Source organism: Elephas maximus, chromosome 11 (assembly GCF_024166365.1).
Source record: "Elephas maximus indicus isolate mEleMax1 chromosome 11, mEleMax1 primary haplotype, whole genome shotgun sequence".
Lineage (NCBI taxonomy): Eukaryota > Metazoa > Chordata > Mammalia > Proboscidea > Elephantidae > Elephas > Elephas maximus.
In genome coordinates this window covers 10,663,912-10,685,382 of record NC_064829.1, presented here as the reverse complement: position 1 = coordinate 10,685,382, position 21,471 = coordinate 10,663,912, and the positions used below count along the sequence as shown (strand labels likewise).

The 21,471-nt window shown below is 38.4% G+C and overlaps 1 long non-coding RNA gene across 1 annotated transcript in view; it reads right to left on the bottom strand.

The window, feature by feature from the left end:
* LOC126085667 (uncharacterized) overlaps positions 1 to 21,471 on the bottom strand; it is a 250,506-nt gene that overhangs the window by 223,450 nt on the left and 5,585 nt on the right. Inside the window, exon 2 of the long non-coding RNA XR_007519318.1 lies at positions 21,328 to 21,394. This is a non-coding gene — a long non-coding RNA (uncharacterized LOC126085667). The remainder of the gene's footprint in view (positions 1 to 21,327; positions 21,395 to 21,471) is intronic.

The following is a 21,471-nucleotide window of genomic DNA, read 5'->3' as shown; positions in this document are numbered from 1 at the left end:
ATAATCTGTCTCCAAGTCAAGGGAGATTTCCCTTCCTGGCATCTCTCAATCTCCACCCTCACTACTACCCTCATCCCAGAAACCATGGCCTTCCTACTGCCACAGCCTCTCAACTTGTCTCCTTATACTACTGCTCTTGCCCCTCTACATTTGTTCTCTACATGGTGGGTAGAATGTTCTTTTAGAAATGCCAATCTGATTGTATTGCCTTGCTAGATAAAACCCTTCATGGCTTTCCTTAGTTTTCTTTACAAAGCCCATGAAGCACTTCATGGTCCACTCCTGCCTACTACATTAGCTTTGTCCGACACCACGCACCCCACGTTGTCCCAGCACCAGTCACGTGTGTATACTTTCAGGTCTTCCCCCACCCTGCCGCCCCACAGGCCCTGAGTACATTCTCCCTTTACCCGTAAGGCATTATTCATCTTTTATGAGCTAAGTCCTTTTTCTCCTTCAGATCTCAGCTGAAGCATTGCTTCCTGAAGAAAGTTTTCCCTGAATCCCTGTCCTGGCCAGGCCTGCTTACAATGGCACTCACAACACCATTTACTTTCTCTTGTAGCACTTGTCACTGTTGTGCTTTTGCATTCATTTCTGCGATTGTGTGTCCCTAGCCTGCAAGCTCCCTGGGAGCAGGAACCAGGTCTGATTTTGTTGTTTCTGTATTGAATCCCCAGAGCCTGAACAGAGCCTGGCACATAGTAGGTGCTTGATAAATATTGATTGAATAAATATCAGTCAACATTTTTACCATTTTCATGTGAACTTCTATGATGTGAATTGGGTTATTAGCAGTGCATAGTTTGCACTTGAGCTGTCAGTCTCGCAGGTTCTCTCCCTTCCCCCTCCTCTTCCTTCTCCTTCAACAAGCTTGACTTCAACAATTTCATTAATTTTTTTCATCTCTTCTAGAAGAGACAACTTGTCTTTTACAGCAAGACAAAAGGGGCAGTTTGCTCTGCCTACTTGCTAGCCCACACTTATCTAGGGAAGCTATTGAAATCCCTAGCAAAAACTACCTTGAGGATTTAATTGATTCACATCATCCTAGCCTCTCATGAAAATAAAAAATCAGTGAAAATAAGCTATAAAGAAAACTAACCTAAAATAAAAGTCTCAGCTGTACACCAGGGCGGTCAAATCCACAGCTACCCAACTTCAACCTTGTATGACTCACCACACAGTGCTGGAAAGAGCAAAGTCTTGACAAGGATTAAAGCCCTGCAGCCAAATAACTAATAAAAGGTCATATTCAGCCTTAGCAACAGGCAATGAATTTGTAAGCATATTTTCAAATTATGTTTTTGCTCTTAAATTTAAAAGATTAGTCATTTGGATTTTTTTTTTTTTTTATTTTGAAAACAAGTAATTCTTTTCATCCTCTGAAAATGGAAGAAACTCAGGATACCAGACTCCTTGTAAGTTATCACTGCCAAGGCAACAAAAAGAAGCTGGTGTTTATGTATTTTCCAGAAAGGAGTAGGTCACTGGTTGAAAGTTCCTCAGTACAAAGGAATAATTTAATTACTATTGGTTATACAGATGCTTGTGTTTAAACTGGATGACCTATAAATACTTGACCCCAAGAACATTTCTTCTTTAACGGGGTAAAATTTAAAAAAGAAGAGGGGAAAAAAGAAAAAGAAAACAGACAGAAACTTTCAAAGATTGGAAGGGAACCCAGATCTAGCTACAGTGAAATTGCTCTGCACAGGAGCCATCTCGCATGCACATAGCAGGCTTTCAAAAGACTTAACTGTTTAAAAATGACCTGGAGAACTTGACTCACTAGGTCTGGACAAAAGTCCAGGAACCTACCTTTTAACAACCACTGCAGGTGATGCTGAGAACCATGACTTGTTCAGCCAGATATGCCTCACAGGAAACAATTCTTCAGGGCTTCCCATTTTTGAGCAGTGTTCTGTGATTTTTCCAAAGGTGCCAAGAGTTACTTCAGCCTAACAACTTATTAAGTACTACAACTCACTACATTAACTTTGAAATGAAATTTACTTTTTTGTCTCCTAGAAGCTCTCCTCAGTCACTGTTTCCCATGATGCTGATCTTAGGATTGAGTGTCCTGTGGATCTGTCATGGCTGAGCCACCATGACCGTCCACCATTTGGCATCAAGGGGTCAACCCCATCCTCTCTAGACTAAGGCCCTGTGCCCAGAGAGAGCCATGTGCCCAGGGAGAGCTTGAGTACCTCAGGGAGCAGCTGTGTGTCATGCAGACTCCAGTTTGTTCTCCTGTTTACACCTTCAAACCAGCAGGCCAGTAAGCCTTAGTCTCCTAGAAGCTCCACGTACCAAAAATATGATTTGTGAAATGAGTTGATGCTATTATAATGAGATAGCTGAGCTGCCTCCTGAAACATGAGCATCTTAAACCAAGGGCTTAATTTTGTATAATACGTACCCAGTGCTTTCAGGAAAAGTAAACTGTACAACTTTATCTCACCATATTGTTTTTGGAAAATGGACCTCAGAAGCCAAAGGCAAATGATCAACATTCCAATCTGGTGTCATCCTCTATAGTATGAGCAGTGAAATCATACATTTGGTTGGGGTTTTAGTTGCTCTCCAGGAATGTTGAACTCAGTGCAATATGGACGTCCTAAAAAGCAAACAAAGGCCACCAAACAAACTTTTTTCTGGTATCTGTGTATCCAATTTTTTTTTTCAATGTGCAAGTGATCATTTAAACAGAATTGACAACAGAAGAAGAAAACAATAGAGTGATTCCATACTGTAAGGCAGATATCCACTTTGAATGAGGCTCTATGAAATATTCAATTGCTCAGTGAACATCTTCTTCCAAATTCTGATGGAATTTGGGAACAAAGAAACACCATGGAAGATGTCAGAGCAGAAAACAGCTTTCTAATGTGCTGCAGATGCAATAACTGGAAAATCAAAATCCATTAGTCCTTTATTTTGCAGTAAATGCAGTTTTGTTTACATATTGGAAAACCTACACTTTTTCCTATCAATAAAACACACCCCAGTATTTTCACAATCTCATGCTCAAAGCAAGTAGAACTTGTTCAGATACTTCCTGTTATGACAACATCATTGTGGGATTTACTTTTCTCCATGACTTCAGTAAATCCAGTCATCTCACTCATGGGTAGGTATGGAGAGAAAGAGCAACAAATGAGTATTCTTCACAACTGTTATACCTAATAGTTGAAGAGCAATCAACTCTTAAAGAATCATTCCATAAAGATATTCGCTCATTAAAAAATGGTAAATACAAGGTTAGAAAGATATATAAATAGGGGTACATAAGGTAACGTGAAATGAGAAAAAGTAGAATAGGAAAATACGTATAGTCACTGATTACACGAATGTTCAAAAAAAATATATTTAACACCACAAGGTCTGCACAGTTACTGTGAGAAGAGACTAGCAAACGCAGGGCAAAATGGCAGAGTAAATAACTGTTTCCATTTATCTCCTTGCAAATAACACACTGAACAACAAATAAAAACAGATGCAGACTAAGATCTCAGAGCACAGGACAGTTTAAGTGTTGAATACATGAAGTGTGTCACGAAACACAGGAGAGAAATGGGACTGGTGCAGAAGCTGGGAGTTTCTGGTCACTTATGCCTGGAGGATTTGGGTCACTGTGGCCATTTTGGCATGGGGACGAGAACACCCTGAACAAAGAACATAGGAAGTGGGGGAAAATGTAGTCTAATTAAGTTGGCAGAGATTGGCTATGGAAATTCTCAAGCTACGCAGGTTGGAAGGAGTGCAGGGAAGCCAGGATGCTACAAGTGAGTGTTATTGAATCTTACCAAAACCTGAGGCCAATGATCTCTACGACCCATGGCAGCAGAAGAGTCAAGGCATCCATCTAACACCCAGGGCAAGAAAAATACAACAAACAGGCAAAACAACAAGAAATAACTGGTACTAACTGAAAAAGGACAAAGTGAGAGGGCTTACTTTACCTGATTTTAGAAACTATTATACCACCACAGTAGTCAAAACAGCCTGGCACTGGTACAACAGATACATAGACCAATGGAACAGAACTGAGAATCCAAACATAAATCCATCCACATATAAGCAGTTGATATTTGACAAAGGCCCCAAAACAGTTAAATGGGGAAAAGACAGTCTTTTTTAAAAATGGTGCTGGCATAACTGGATAGCCATCTGCAAAAAAATGAAACAAGATCCATACCTCAGTCCATGCACAAAAACAAACTCAAAATGGATCAAAGACCTAAACATAAAATCTAAAACAATAAAGATTATGGAAGAAAAAATAGGGACAACATTAGGAGCCCTAATATATGGCATAAACAGTATATAAAACATTACTAACAATACAGAAGAAAAACTAGATAACTGGGTGTACATAAAAATCAAACACCTATACTCATCCAAAGACTTCACCAAAAGAGTAAAAAGATTACCTACGGGCTGGGAAAAAGTTTTTAGCTATGACATTTCCCATCAGCGCCTATCTCTAAAATCTACATGATACTGCAAAAACTCGACTACAAAAAGACAACCCAATTAAAAAATGGGCAAAAGATATGAATAGACACTTCACTAAAGAAGACATTCAGGTAGCTAACAGATACATGAGGAAATGCTCACAATCATTAGCCATTAGAGAAAAGCAAATCAAAACTATGATGAGATTCCATCTCACTCCAACAAGGCTGGCATTAATCCAAAAAACACAAACTAATAAATGTTGGAGAGGCTGTGGAGAGATTGGAGCACTTATACACTGCCAGTGGGAATGTAAAATGGTCCAACCACTTTGGAAATCAATTTGGCAATCCCTTAAAAAGCTAGAAATAGAATTATCATACAATCCAGCAATCTCACTCCTTGGAATATATCCTAGAGAAAATAAGAGCCTTTACAAGAACAGATATATGCACACCCATATTCATTACAGCACTGTTTACAATAGCAAAAACATGGAAGCAACCAAGGCGCCCATCAACGGATGAATGGATAAATAAATTATGGTATATTCACAAAATGGAATACTATGCATTGATAAAGAACAGTGAGGAATCTGTGAAACATTTCATAACATGGAGGAACCTGGAAGGCATTATGCTGAGTGAAATTAGTCAGTTGCAAAAGGACAAATATTGTATAAGACCACTATTATAAGAACTCAAGAAATAGTTTAAACAGAGAAGAAAATATTCTTTGACGGTTACGAGAGGGGGGAGGGAGGGAAGGGGAGAGAGGGCATTCACTAAATAGAGAGTAGATAAGAACTACTTTAGGTGACAAGAAAGACAACACACAATACAGGCGAGGTCAGCATAACTGGACTATACGAAAAGCAAACAAGTTTTTGGAATAAACTGAATGCTTCAAAGGCCAGCATAGCAGGGGTGGGGGTTTGGAGACCATGGTTTCAGGGGACATCTAAGTCAACCGGCATAATAAAATCAATTAAGAAAACACTCTGCATCCCACCTTGGAGAGAGACGTCTGGGGTCTTAAATGCTAGCAAGCAGCCATCTAGGTGGCATCAATTGGTCTCAACCCACCTGGATCAAAGGATAATGAAGAACACCAAGGACACGAGGTAATTACGAGCCCAAGAGACAGAAAGGGCCACATAAACTAGAGACTACATCAGCCTGAGATCAGAATAACTAGATGGTGCCCAGCTACAATCAATTACTGCCCTGACAGGGAACATAAAAGAGAACTCCTGAGGGAGCAGGAGAGCAGTGGGATGCAGGACCCAAATTCTTGTAAAAAGACCAGACTTAACGGTCTGACTGAGACTAGAAGGACCCCAGTGGTCATGGTCCCCAGATCTTTTGTTAGCCCAAGACAGGGACCATTCCCAAAGCCAACTCTTCAGACTGGACTGTAAGACAGAAAATGAGGAGCAAGTCTCTTGGTGCAAGCAGACATAGGAGACTATGTGGGCAGCTCCTCTCTGGAGGGGAGATGAGAAGACAGAGGGGGACAGGAACTGGCTGAATGGACATGCAGAATACCCAGTGGAGAGAAGTGTGCTGTCTCACTTGGGAGAGAACAAAGAGGAGTACATAGCAAGTTGTATATAAGTTTCTGTATGAGAGAATGACTTGATTTGTAAACTTTCACTTAAAACACAATTTAAAAAAAAAAAAAGAAATAACTGGCCCACAGGACAGCCTGCTCAGGGATGCTTGTAAGGGATGGACATAAAGCACCCCCATCCCTTGCCTCAGGAAAGAAGAATGCCACCACGTCTACCCAAAGTCAGCAGAAAACTCCAATGCATGTAAAGTTGGTCACAGATGGAAAGCTGTACCCCAAACCTACAAAGGGAAGTGAAGGCATTCAGGCCCAGGAGTTCAACCATCTAAAAACGGCTTCAGCCAGAGCCAAAGAAGACAGAGGGACCCTCGCATCAGTAAAGTCAGCCACCTTAGGAAAACCAGCCAGAGTAAGCCCCCAGAGACTTCTAACTTTCCCAAAAACCTAAGACTTAAGGAGACAAAATAGAACTCAATAATAATAGAGATAAATCTTCAGACAGAACTGCTGACTTGGTGCTGAAAGAACCAAGGGGCCAGAGTGCTCCCTAGTAAAACTTAGAAAAAGATTGTGGAGGTAAACCTAACAAAAATAGTTCCTTGAAATAAAGAAAACTCTGAATTTTAAGTTAGAATAACATTAAAATGCAACAGAGTCAAAAATAATAATGAGGAGGTGCAGCCAAGATAGCAGAATAGACAGGTGCTTCTGGTGAGCCCTCTTTACAACAAAGACTTGAAAAAACAAGTGAAACGAGTATATTTGTGAAAAGCTAGGAGCCCTGAGCTTCAAAGGCAAGCTTAGAAAACAAACAGAAGGGCAAGGGGAGGAAGAGACTGTTCAAAAGTGGACAGGACTTCCCAGACCCAAATCGTGCGGAGCCATCAAGCACCATTCGCAGAGTGGCTGCATTGGCGGGCTGGTTCTAGTGTTCGGCCGCAGTTTCCTCAGGGAGAAGCAGCCAGCCACACAGCCTATTCACACCTCCGGAACCAGAGAAGAACGGCACTCTTGGCAAAAGCTAAGTACTTGCATATACTTTACCATGCCCCATGCCCCGCCCCAAGCCAGCATCAGCGGCTGAATTCCCTGGGCCTGAGACAGGCCCTGCTGAGTGCCTAGAGCCATCCTCCTGGCCTTGGAAAAGGAAAAAAATTGCAATTGGGGGAAAACATAATTTGCCAGCTCCACTAACTGGGGAAGCTCAGGACAGAAGCAGCTCCTGGCCAGGCATAAACACTCCATAGACTTCAAGCACCTTTCCCTTCTGCGTGGACCTGTGTGGACCTATTTTGGGAGAATAGGCCTGTGTTGGCACACTCCAACCATTTCAGCTGTGTAGTGGAGAGGTGGGAGTTTGATGTTTGACGTTGCTTTGCTATTAAACAAGGTCCTCACCTAACCACATCAGGGACCTAAGGACTGGTAGCTTCACTCAGGTCACCCAGCCATCCACAACAGGGGTCCAAGGATAACTGGTACCTTCCAGTCCTTACAACCAAAAACTTTGGGTGCCCATGGTCCTTCTGCAGAACCCACCCACATGCCCGCTCTATAGAACATGGACGCACGTTCCTCAGAGACACTCGGGGATCGGTTCTCAGCCCCCTGCCTTGTTCAGAGTGTGACCCCCTGCAGCAATCAGATACCAGTACACACACCAATCACACCTGCCCCTCTAAGACTGTAGACAGAGCCTGTACCACACACTTGATGATCGGCTACCTGGACACCTAAGCTGAATTCATACAAGAAAAGTGAATGGACTCCTAGACTGATATACCTGATAACAGCTTTAGCCATCTGGGGGCAGGACGTCAGAGCTCCAAAGGTGAAAATAATCAAGCTAGCTCACTCAAACAACCCATAGGTGTATATCAAAACAAAACAAAGCAAGAAGCTTACACACAGTAAGCAAGCATAACCTAATACAATAACTTACAGATGGATTGGAGACAACAGTCAATACGGAGTCACATAAAGACACAGACCATGATCACCTCAACAAGCTCTCAAAAGGAAGAATCCAGGGATCTTCTAGAGGAAAGTGCATTCCTGGAATTACCAGAGCCAGAATACAAAAGTTTAATATACAGAGTCCTTCAAGACATCAGGAAGGAAATCGGGCAATATGCAGAACAAGCCAAGGAAAACATAGACGAAGAAATTAGAAAGATTATTTAGGAACATAATGAAAAAATTCATAAGCTGGAAAAATCCATAGACAGCAATCAGAAATTCAGAAGAGTAACAATAAAATTACAGAAGTAGACAACTCAATAGAAAGTTAGAAGAGCAGAATTGAACAAGTAGAAGCCAGAATTACTAAACTTGAAGATAAATCACTTGGCACTAATATATTTGAAGAAAAATCAGATAAAAGAATTTCTAAAAATGGAGACATCTTAAGAATCATGTGGGACTCTATCAAGACAAATAACCTACGAGTGATTGGAGTACCAGAACAGGAAAGGATAACAGAAAATACGGAGAGAATTGTTGAATATTTGTTGGCAGGAAACTTCCCTAATACTGTGAACGATGAGAAGATATCTATCCAAGATGCTCATCTAATTCCACATAAGGTAGATGTTAAAAGAAAGTCACCAAGACATGTTATAATCAAATTTGCCAAAACCAAAGATAAAGAGAGAATTTTAGGAGCAGCTAGGGATAAACGAAAAGTCGCCTACAAAGGAGAGCCAATAAGAATAAGCTTGGACTACTCGGCAGAAACCATGCAGGTAAGAAGGCAATGGGAAGGCTTATTTTAAAAAATTGAAGGAAAAAGATTGCCAGCCAAGAATCATATATCCAGCAAAAAAAAAAAAAAAAGATCTCTTAAATATGAAGGCGAAATTGGGATACTTCCAGATAAACAGAAGTTGGGGGAATTCGTAAAAACTAAACCAAAACTACAAGAAATACTAAAGGGAGTTCTTTGGTTAGAAAATCAATAATATCAAGTATCAACCCAAGACTAGAACACTGGGCAGAGCAAACAGAAGTCTACCCACACAGGGAAATCAAAAAAACAAAGTAAGATTTTAAAAAAATAAAAGCTCAAAACAGGGTAACAGCAATGTTATTATATAAAAGAAGACAACATTAAAATAATAAAAAGTGACTAAGAAATGTATTCATACAACTTCCATATGCAGCGGAAGATATGACAATACAAAGAAATAAAAGTTAGTTTTAAATTTAGAAAAATAGGGTTAAAAAATAAGGTAACCACAAAGGAGACAAACTATCCTACTCATCAAAATACAACACAAGAAGAAGGAAAAAAAAAAAGACTCAGCAGAAACAAAATCAACAACAACAAAAATGAGGAAAGGACAATATATACAGATATTCTACCCAGCACATAAAATTAAGTGGGAAGAAGAAACTGTCAACAACACACAAAAAAAGACATCAAAATAATAGCACTAAATTCATACCTATCCACAGTTACGTTCAATGTAAATGGACTAAATGCACCAATAAAGAGACAGAGAGTGGCAGAATGGATTAAAACACATGATCCATCTATATGCTGCCTACAAGAGACACACCTTAGACTTATACCCAGAAAAAAAAAAAAAAAACCAGTACCTTAGACTTAGAGACACAAACAAACTAAAATTCAAAAGATGGAAAAAATATACATCAAGCATACAACAATCAAAAAAGATCAGGAGTGGCAATATTAATTTCTGACAAGACAGATTTTAAAGTTAAATCCATCAGAAAGGATAAGGAAGGACACTATATAATGATTAAAGGGACAATACATCAGGAAGATATAACCATATTAAATACTTATGTGCCAATGACAGGACTACAAGATATATAAAACAAACTCTATCAGCATTGAAAAGTGAGACAGCTCCACAATCATAGTAGGAGACTTTAACACACCACTTTTGGTGAAGGACAGGACATAAAGAAGAACCTCAATAAAGACACGGAAGATCTAGATACCACAATCAACCAACTTGACCTCATAGACATATACAAACACTCCACACAACAGCAACCAAGTAAACTTTCTTTTCTAATGCACATGAACGTTCCCTAGAATAGACCACATATTAGGTCATAAAGCAAGCCTTAGCAGAATCCAAAACACTGAAATATTACAAAGCATCTTCTCTGACCGTAAAGCCATAAAAGTGGAAAAAATAACAGAAAAGGCAGGGAAAACAAATGAAACACTTGGAAACTGAATAATGCCCTGCTCAAAAAAGACTGGATCACAGAAGACATTAAGGACAGAATAAAAAAATTCATAGAATCCAATGAGAATGAAAACACTTCCTATCAGAACCTTTGGGACAGAGTGAAAGCAGTGCTCAGAGGTCAATTTATATAAATAAATGCACACATCCAAAAAGAAGAAAGGGCCAAAATCAAAGAATTATCCCTACAACTTGAACAAATAGAAAGAGAGCAGCAAAAGAAACCCTCGGGCACCAGAAGAAAACAAATAATAAAAATTAGAGCTGAACTAAATGAAATAAAAAAAAAAAAACAGAAAAACAATTGAAAGAATTAACAAGACCAAAAGCTGGTTCTTTGAAAAAATCAACACAAATGATAAGCCATTGGCCAAACTGACGAAAGAAAAACAGAAGTGGAAGCAAATTACACAAATAAGAAATAAGATGGGCAATTTACAACACACCCAACTGAAATTAAAAGAATCATATCAGATTACTATGAAAAACTGCACTCTAACAAATTTGAAAACCTAGAAGAAATGGATGATTTCCTAGAAACACGCTACCTACTTAAACTAACACAGTCAGAGGTAGAACAATTAAATAGACCCATAACAAAACAAGAGATGGAAAAGGTAATAACCCCCACTAAAAAAAAACCCTGGCCTGGACGGCTTCACTGCAGAGTTCTACCAAACTTTCAGAGAAGAGTTAACACCACTACTACTAAAGGTATTGCAGAGCATAGAAAAGGACGGAATGCTCCCAAACTCATTCTATGAAGCCACCATATCCCTGATACCAAAATCAGGTAAAGACACCACAAAAAAAGAAATTACACAACTATATCCCTCATGAACTTAAATGTGAAAATCCTCAACAAATTTCTAGCCAATAGAATTCAACAACATATCAAAAAAATAATTCGCCATAACCAACTGGGATTCATACCAGGTATACAGGGACCGTTCAACATTCAAAAAACAATTAACGTAATCCATCACATAAATAAACAAAAGACAAGAATCACATGATTTTATCAATTGATGCAGAAAAGTTATTTGACAAAGTTCAACGCTCATTCGTGATAAAAACTTTCAGCAAAACAGGAATAGAAGGAAAATTCCTCAACAGAAGAAAGGGCATTTATACAAAGCCAACAGCCAACATCATCCTGAATGGAGAGAACCAGAAAGCACTCCCCTTGAGATTGGGAACCACACAAGGGTGCCCTTTATCACCGCTCTTATTCAACATTGTGCTGGAGGTTCTAGCCAGAGCAATTAGGCTAAACAAAGAAATAAAGGGCAACCAGATTGGCAATGAAAAGTAAAATTATCTCTATTTGCAGATGACATGATCTTATACACAGAAAACCCTAAGGAATCCTCAAGAAAACTACTGAAACTAATAGAAGAGTTTCAACAGAGTATGAGGATACAAGATAAACATACAAAAATCAGTTGGATTCCTCTACACCAACAAAAAGAACATTGAAAGGAAATCACCAAATCAATACCATTTACAGTGGCCCCCAAGAAGATAAAATACTTAGGAATAAATCTTACCAGAGATGTAAAAGACTTATACAAAGAAAACTACAGTATGCTACTGCAAGAAACCAAAAGAGACTTACATAAGTGGAAGAACATACCTTGCTCGTGGATAGGAAGGCTTAACATTATAAAAAAGTCTATTCCACCAAAAGTGACCTATACATTTAATGCAATTCCGATCCAAATCCCAACGACATTCTTTAACGAGATGGAGAAACAAACCACCAATTTCATATGGAAGGAAAAGAGGCCCCTGATAAATAAGGCATTGCTGAAAAAGAAGAACAAAGTGGGAGGCCTTACTTTACCTGATTTTAGAACCTATTACACTGCCACAGTAGTCAAAACAGCCTGGTACTGGTACAACAACAGACACATGGACCAATGGAACAGAATTGAAAATCCAGACATAAATCCATCCACATATGAGCAGTTGATATTTGACAAAGGCCCCCAAAACAGTTAAATGGGGAAAATACAGTCTTTTTAACAATGGTGTTGGCATAACTGGATATCCATCTGCAAAAAAATGAACCAAGACCCAAACCTCATTCCATGCACAAAAACAAGCCCAAAATGGATCAAAGACCTAAATATAAAATCTAAAGCAATAAAGACACGGCATACAGTATAAAAAACATTGCTAACAATGCAGTAGAAAAACTAGATAACTGGGAGCTCCTAAAAATCAAACACCTATGCTCATCCAAAGACTTTACCACAAGAGTAAAAAGATTACCTACAGGCTGGGAAAAAAAATTTAGCAATACATATCCGATCAGGGCCTGATCTCTAAAATCTACATGATACTGCAAAAACTCAACTGCAAAAAGACAAATAGCCCAATTAAAAAATGGCAAAAGATATGAACAGACACTTCAGTAAAGAAGACATTCGGGTAGCTAACAGATATATGAGGAAATGCTCACGATCATTAGCCATTAGAGAAATGCAAATCAAAACTACAATGAGATTCCATCTCATACCAACAAGGCTGGCATTTATCCAAAAAACACAGAACAATAAATGTTGGAGAGGCTGTGGAGAGACTGGAACACTTATACACTGCTGGTGGGAATGTAAAATGGTACAACCACTTTGGAAATCGATTTAGCGCTTCCTTAAAAAGCTAGGAATAGAACTACCTTACAATCCAGCAATCCCACTCCTTGGAATATATCCTAGAGGAAAAAAAGCCTTTACAAGAACAGATATATCCACACCCACGTTCATTGCAGCACTGTCTAAAATAGCAAAAAGATGGAAGCAGCCAAGGTGCCCATCGATGGATGAATGGATAAACAAATTATGGTATATTCACACAATGGAATACTACGCATCGATAAAGAACAATGAGGAGTCTGTGAAACATTTCATAATGTGGAGGAACCTGGAAGGCATTATGCCGAGTGAAATTAGTCAGTTGCAAAAGGACAAATATTGTATAAGACTACTATTATAAGAACTTGAGAAATAGTTTAAACTGAGAAGAAAACATTCTTTTGTGGTTATGAGAGGGGGGAGGTAGGGAGAGCAGGAAAGGGGCATCCACTAATTAGATAGTAGATAAGAACTACTTTAGGTGAAGGGAACGATAGCACACAATACAGGGGAGGTCAGCACAACTGGACTACACCAAAAGCAAAGAAGTTTCCTGAATAAACTGAATGCTTCGAAGGCCAGTGTAGCAGGGGCAGGGGCCTGGGGACCAAAGTTTCAGGGGACATCTAAGTCAATTGGCGTAATAAAGTCTATTAAGAAAACAGTCTGCATCCCACTTTGAAGAGTGGCTTCTGGGGTCTTAAACGCTAGCAAGCAGCCATCTAAGATGCATCAATTGATCTCTACCTACCTGGATCAAAGGAGAATGAAGAACACCAAGGACACAAGGCGATTACAAGCCTAAGAAACAGAAAGGGCCACATGAACCAGAGACTACATAAGCCTGAGACCAGAAGAGCTAGATGGTGCCCGGCTACAACCGACGACTGCCCTAACAGGGAACACAACAGAGAACCTCTGAGGGAGCAGGACAGCAGTGGGATGCAGACCCCAAATTCTCATAAGACCAGACTTAGTGGTCTGACTGAGACTGGAAGGACCTCAGAGGTCATGGCCCCCAGACCTTCTGTTGGCCCAGGACGGGAACCATTCCCGAAGCCAACTCTTCAGACATGGATTGGACTGGACAATGGGTTGGAGAGGGATGCTGGTGAGGAATGAGCTTCTTGGTTCAGGTGGACACTTGAGACTATGTTGGCATCTCCTTCCTGGAGGGGAGATGAGAGGGTAGAGTGGGTTAGAAACTTGCGAAATGCACAGGAAAAGAGAGAGTGGAGGGAGTGAGCAGGCTGTCTCATTAGGGGGGAGAGTAATTGGGAGTATGTAGCAAGGTGTATACAAGTTTTTGCATGAGATACTGACTTGATTTGTAAACTTTCACTTAAAGCACAATAAAAATTATTAAAATAATAATAGTAATAAAACATACAGGATCAAAAGAAGAAAACCCAATCAAAAGAAAAACATGAAGAAGTATAAATCTCTCTATGGAGACCAGGATAATAGGAAAAATAGAACACTTCCCAACAATAGTGTTAAATATGTTTAAAGAAAACAAGGAACACACAGAAAACAAACTAATGGAGATCAGGAAACAAAAAGAGATACAAAATGAGAAACTCAACGAGGATATGGAAAATGTTTAAAAAAAAGAGAGAAATAATGGAACTGAAGACTAAAATAATTGAATTAGCAAATGCAAGAGAAACATTCAACAATAGATTCCAGCAGATAGAAGATAAATAAGTAAACTAGAAGACAGAGTAACTGAACTTATTAAGTCTCAAGAAAAATAAGAGAAAGGAACAAAGAATAGTGAACAAAGCCAAATGGAAATGTAGGACGGAATTAAAAAATCTAGAATTTTTGGAATTGCAGAGCATTTATGATAATAACGAACGCATAGAATTTGCCAAGAGGTAATCATGGAGAATTTTCTAAACCCGAAAAAGGGAACCAAGCTTGCAAATACAGGAAGCTACACAAACTCCATGCGGAAGAAAAACAACAAGGTCCTCTTCAAGACACATCATAATAAATTCCTGAAAACAAAAGACAAGGAGAGAATTCAGAAAGCAGCAAAAGAAAAGCACAATATCAAGGCTCCACCAAAAGAATTAATGTGGATTTTGCCCCAGACACCCAGGAGGTCAGAAGATAATGGGTGATATATAAAATTTTGCAGGAAAAAAATTGCAAACCAGGAATTCTTTACCCAGCAAAGGTGTCATTCGTCATTCAAAAATGAGAAGGAATTCATGACATGCCCAAATAAACAGAAGCTCTGGAAATTTGCCATTACTAGGCCAGCTCTGCAAGTATTACTTAAGGGAGCTCTTCAAATGGAAAAGAAAGAGTATTAAACAAATACTCAAACCTACATATGGGAAATGAAAATAATTTTTTAAAAGAGATATAGAGATCTCCAAAAAAAGTAACCAAAAAAAAAAACCAAACCAAACCCATTTCCATTGAGTTGATTCCAGTTCACAGTGACCATATAGGACAGAGTAGAACTGCCCCATAGGATTTCCAAGGAGTGCCTCATAGATTCGAACTGCCAACCTTTTGGTTAGCACCCAAACTCTTAACCAGTACACCAGAGAACCCAAAAAAAGACCAAACCCATTGCCCTCGAGTCAATTCCGACTCACAGCGACCCTATAGGATAGAGTAGAACTGCCGGATAGAGTTTCCAAAGAAAGCCTGGCTGATTCGAACTGCCGACCTCTTGGTTAGCAGCTGTAGCACTCAACCACTACGGCACCAGGGTTTCCACTACAGCACCAGCATGGGCAAATATAAGGACCAAGTATGTGATATTTTCAGGGAATAAATTCAGTAGTTAATTTCCACAAGTTATACGATGTCGGAATCAACTTGACAGCAGTGGGTTTTTTGGTATACAATGTCAAGTGCATAAGAAATAAGTAAAAGTTAAATCTATTGGATATGAGAAATATAATGATGTCAATGGAGATTCACCAAAAGAAAAAGGTGAGGGAGGAGCAAACCAGAAATATTTGTAGTATGTTAAGTAGTACATTAATGTTGTGTGTAACTTGTTTGTATGTTAAATGTTGTTGCAATGGAAAGATGTGTAATAAAATATTTGTGGTAACCATTAAGAAAACACTTAGAAAAAATAAACAGAAGAAAAAAATGGAAGAAATCAAAAGACTTATCACAAAAAAGCTAAACACACCAAAAAACAGAAAAATGAGAATTAATAATTCAAAGATTATATGACACATAAAAAATAATAAGCAAAATGAATGAAGTAGATACTTCATTTTCAGTAATAACCTTAAATGCAAATGATCTAAACTTCCCATGCGAAAGGCAGAAACTGACAGAATGGATTAAAAAAAAAATGATCCATCCTTTTGCTCCTACGAGAAACACACCTTAGACATAAGGACACAAACAGACTGAAAATAAAAGCATGGCAAACAATATTCCATGCAACTAGTAACCAAAAAAGAGTAGGAGTGGCCATCCTGATATCAGATAAAATAGATTTTATATCAAAATCTATTATAAGAGATAAAAAAGGACATTACACAATAATAAAAGTGTCAATCCGTCAAGAAGACATAACAATTATATATACACACTTAGCATGAATGTTCCACATACATGAAACAAACACTGACAATATGGAAGGAGAAATACATAACTCCACAATAATAGTTGTCAACACCTCTTTCAACTCTAGATAGAACATTTAAAAAGGCCAGTAAGGACACTGAGGACTTAAGACCATAAGCCAATTTGACCTAATGGCAGGGACGGATTACCCGATAAACATGGTACACACTGGCTTACTTGTGCTTACTTACTAATCGGTAGTGCACAACTTCACCTGTTTGTTACCACATCAAGATGTGGTGAATCCCGTGTGAAACTATGCACTACAAATTAGTAAGTAACTACAAGTAAGCCCTTGCATACCTTGCTTACTTGTTAATCCACCTCTGCCTAATGGACGTGTATAGAACACTCCACCCATCAGCAGACCAATACATATTTTTGTCCAGGGCACATGCATTATTTTCCAGAATAGACCATGCTCGGCCACAAAACAGGTCTCAACAAATTTAAAAAGATTAAAATCATACAAAGCATCTTCTCTGACCATAACAGTATGAAGTTAGAAATCAACAACAGGAAGAATAAGGAAAAAGAAATTACGTGGAAACTAAATAACACACTACTAAAAATCTACTGGGTCATAGAAGAAATCAAAAGTGAAGTTAAAAATACTTGAAATCAAATGAAAATGAAAGCCACATACCAAAACCTTTGGGATACAGCAAAAACAGTGCTCAGAGGGAAATTCACAGTATAAACGCCTAAGTTAAGAAAGAAGGCTCCAAAATCTGTAACTTGAATTGACAACTTGAACAAATAGAAAAGGAAGGGCAAAAGAAGATCTAAGCTATGAGAAGAAAGGAAATAATAAAGATCAGAACAGAAATAAATGAAATAGAAAACAGAAAGAATCAACAAAACCAAAAGTTGGTGCTTTGAAAGTATCAATAAAATGGACAAATCATTGGCTAGACTGACAAAAAAGACAAGAAGAGGCAATTAACCAAAATAAGAAATGAAATTGGAGACATTAAAACAGACCCAACTGAGATAAAGAGACAACAGAATATCGTGAAAAACCGTACTCCAACAAATTTGAAAACCTAGATAAAATGGAAAAATTCCTAGAAACACACTACCTGCTTAAACTAACTTAAGTAGAGGTAGTAAATATAAACAGACCCATAACAAAAGAAAAGACTGAAGATGTCATCAAAAAATTGACATACACACAAAAAAAAAGCTCAGGACCAGATGTCTTCAGATAGGGAGTTTTAACAGTCAGAGAAGAGCTGACACCAATTCTACTCAAACTCTTTAAAAACTTAGAAGAGGGAGGAGTACTCTCTAACTCATTCTATGAAGCCAGCATACCCAAAACCATGCAAAGACATCACAGAAAAAAGAAAATTCAGACCAATACCCCTCATGAAGACAGATGCAAAAATTTTCAACAAAATTCTAGCCAGCAAGATTCAATAATACGTTAAAAAAGTCATACACCATGATCCAGTGGGATTCATACCAGGAATGCAAATGTGTTTCATTAGAAAATCAATCAATGTACTTCACCACATAGATAAAACAAAGGAGAAGAAGCCACATGATCAGATCAATTGATGTAGAAAAGGCATTTAATAAAATTCAACATACTTCCCTGATTAAAAACTCTCAGCAAAATAGGAATAGAAGGGAAATTTTTCAACGTAATTAAGGGCATACACGAAAAACCAACATCCAACGTTATTCTCAATGGAGAAAGGCTGAGAGCCTTCCCCTTGAGATCAGGAATTAGACAAGATATGTCACATGGAAACAAAAACACCAGTATATAAAGATAAATAAATCAAAAATGTTTATCAAAGCATTGTTTGAATAAAAATTGTGATATGCCCATACAATGGAATTATTATAAAGAATTAAGACCTATTTCTGTTAATCTGGAGGAATATAAAGGATTTATTGTTAAGTGAGAAACTATAATACATATATTAAATATACATATACGTGTGTGTGTACATACATATATCACTTTTTATTGTTGTTAGGTGCCATCGAGTGGGTTCCAACTCACAGTGACCTCATGTATAACAGAACAAAGCCTTGCCCAATACTGCATCATCTTCACAATTGCTGTGTTTGAGCCCATTGTTGCGGCTACTGTGTCTATCCGTCTCATTGAACATCTTCCTCTTTTTCACTGACCCTCTACTTTACCAGGCGTGATTCCTGTCTGCAGGGATTAGTCCCTCCTGATAATATGTCTAAAGTAAGTGAGACTAAGTCTTGCCATCCTAACTTCTAAGGAGATTCCAGCTGTTCTTCCTCCAAGATAGATTTGTTCATTTTTGTGGCAGTCCATGGTATATTCAATATTCTTCACCAACACCATAATTCAAATACATCAATTCTTATTTGTTTTTCCTTATTTGTTGTACAGATTTTGCATACATATGAGGTGACTGAAAATACCATGGCTTGGGTCAGGTGCACCTTAGGCCTCAAAATGACATCTTTTCTTTCTGACACTTTAAAGAAGTCTTTTGCAACAGATTTGCCCAATGGAATACATCATTTAATTTCTTAGCTGCTGCTTCCATGGGGGTTGATTGTGGATCCAAGTAAAAAGAAATCCCTACGAAGGTCAATATTTTCTCCACTTATCATGGTGTTGCTTTATTGGTCCAGTTGTGAGAATTTTTTGTTTCCTTTGTGCTATTCATCCATACTGAAGGCTGTAGTCTTCTATCTTCATCAGTAGATGTTTTAAGTCCGCTTCACTTTCAGCAGGTTGTGTCATCTGCATAGCTCGGTTTGTTAATGAGTCTTCCTCCAAACCTGATGCTGCATTCTTCTTCATATAGCCCTGCTTCTCAGATTATTTTCTCAGCATACAGATTAAGTGTGGTGAAAGGATACAGCCCTGACACACACCTTTTCTGATTTTAAAGCACGCAGTATCCCCTTGTTCTGTTCGAATCACTGCCTTTTCTATGTATAGGTTCCACATGAACACAACTGAGTGCTCTGGAATTCCCATTCTTCACAATGTTATCTACAATTTGTTAATATTGTGGATGGAGAAAAGCTATTCGGACCTTCTTTTGATGATGTGGCACAATGCAAAATAAGAAACAGCTTCAAACATCCATTAGCAACCAAAACTTGGAATGTGTGAACAATGAATCAAGGAATATCGGAAGTTGTCAAAAATGAAATGGAATGTTTGAAGATCAATATCCTAGGCATTAGTGAGCTGAAATGGACTGGTATTGGCCATTTTGAATCTGACAATCACATGGTCTACTATGCTGGGAATGACAACTTGAAGAGGAATGGTGCCACATCCATCATCAAAAAGAACATTTCAAGATCTATCCCGAAGTACAACGCTGTCAGTAATAGGATAATATCCAGAAGCCTACAAGGAACACCAGCTAATACAACTATTATTCAATTTTACATACCAACCACTGACACCAAACATGAAGAAATTGAAGATTTTTACCAACTTCTGCAGTCTGGAATTGATCAAACATGCAGTCATGAAACATTGATAATTACTGATAATTGGAATGCAGAAGTTAGAAACAAAGAAGGAGCAGTGGTTGGAAAACATGGCCTTGGTGATAGAAAAAACGCTGAAGATTGCAGGATAGAATTTTGCAAGACCAGTGACTTACCAGAAATACCTTTTTTTAACAATTTATATTATATATTTATATAATATGTATGATATATATAACACACATATTACATACATATAAAATATGTTGTTTTCACAAGAATGAGTTTTCTCTCTAGAGAGAACCCATTCTTGTGAAAATAACAGTTGAAAATCACCCCTGAGCCAGAAGGAAAGTGCAGAAAAACACATGCAAGGCTGTTAACTTGAGGCAGGTGGAGGTAAATAGCAGTGGGGATCGTGACAGGATTTTATTAACTTTTTCTCTCCTTTTGGACATTGTTTAAATGTGCTATTTTTGTAATTTCTTTGAAAGAAATTTAACTTTAAAATTGAATAAATACGAGACTGTGAAGAAATACAGAAATACATAGCAGTTGTATAAAGATGAAGGGGTTTTTAGATTTGGGAGACAATTCTTCAAATATTTAGTTTTTTAAATCATGCAGTTCTGCCCATTTAATATTATATATTGGATTTTTATATTAAATATAAGCATCCGAGTTGTGTGCTTGGAAGAAACAGCTTTGTAGATTGCACAATTTCTTTCTGCAGAGTCCAGTAAAGAAGCACCCAGTGGCTTTCTGGAGGAGTCCAAAAGGGATTCCACTGTAGGATCCCTCAGCCAGCCAGCGCTCTTTTACGAGCATTTGCTGAGAGAAAGCACAGTGAATTGGCAAAAGTGGGGGATTTGGTGTCAGGAAACCAGATCACCACAGTGGCTTTACTATCAGCGATGTTGGACACAGCTAAATCTCTGTAAGCCTTGATGTCATGTTCTTTGTGTCATTAATGTCACGTTCTTTGTGTCATTAATAACAGACAATATTTCCATGTATCTGCTCTGGGTGAGGAATTTTGCTAAGCCTATTGAATATATTATTTCTATATCTCTCAATAACAGCGTGAAGTAGATATTATTATTACCATTTTTCAGGTGAGAAAATTGAGGCTACAAGTCTGGTAGGTGGCATATCCAATCACGAGGTAGGCCATATGTTCCCTGGACATTTTCATGCCTTTCAAAGGAAATTTAAAATTTCTAACTTGTGTCACTCAGCTCTGCGTAACACTGTAACCTGTGGTTCCCTCAGGCTTTTATGTGATGAAATGTTGCTGAACCTGAGGATGAGGCGGCAGCTCCGCACTCAGGAAGGGCCCCACCTCCAGCATGGGACTGGAAACTCACCCAGGTCCTGTGTCTCCCATCCAGCAGCTTCTTCTCCAGATCCAGGTTCGTCTCGCTTGTCTGACCTCTAAAAAAAAAAAAAAAGAAGTCAGAATCAATTGTTCTTTGTTATAAATAAAACCCACTGCCATTGAGTAGATTAGG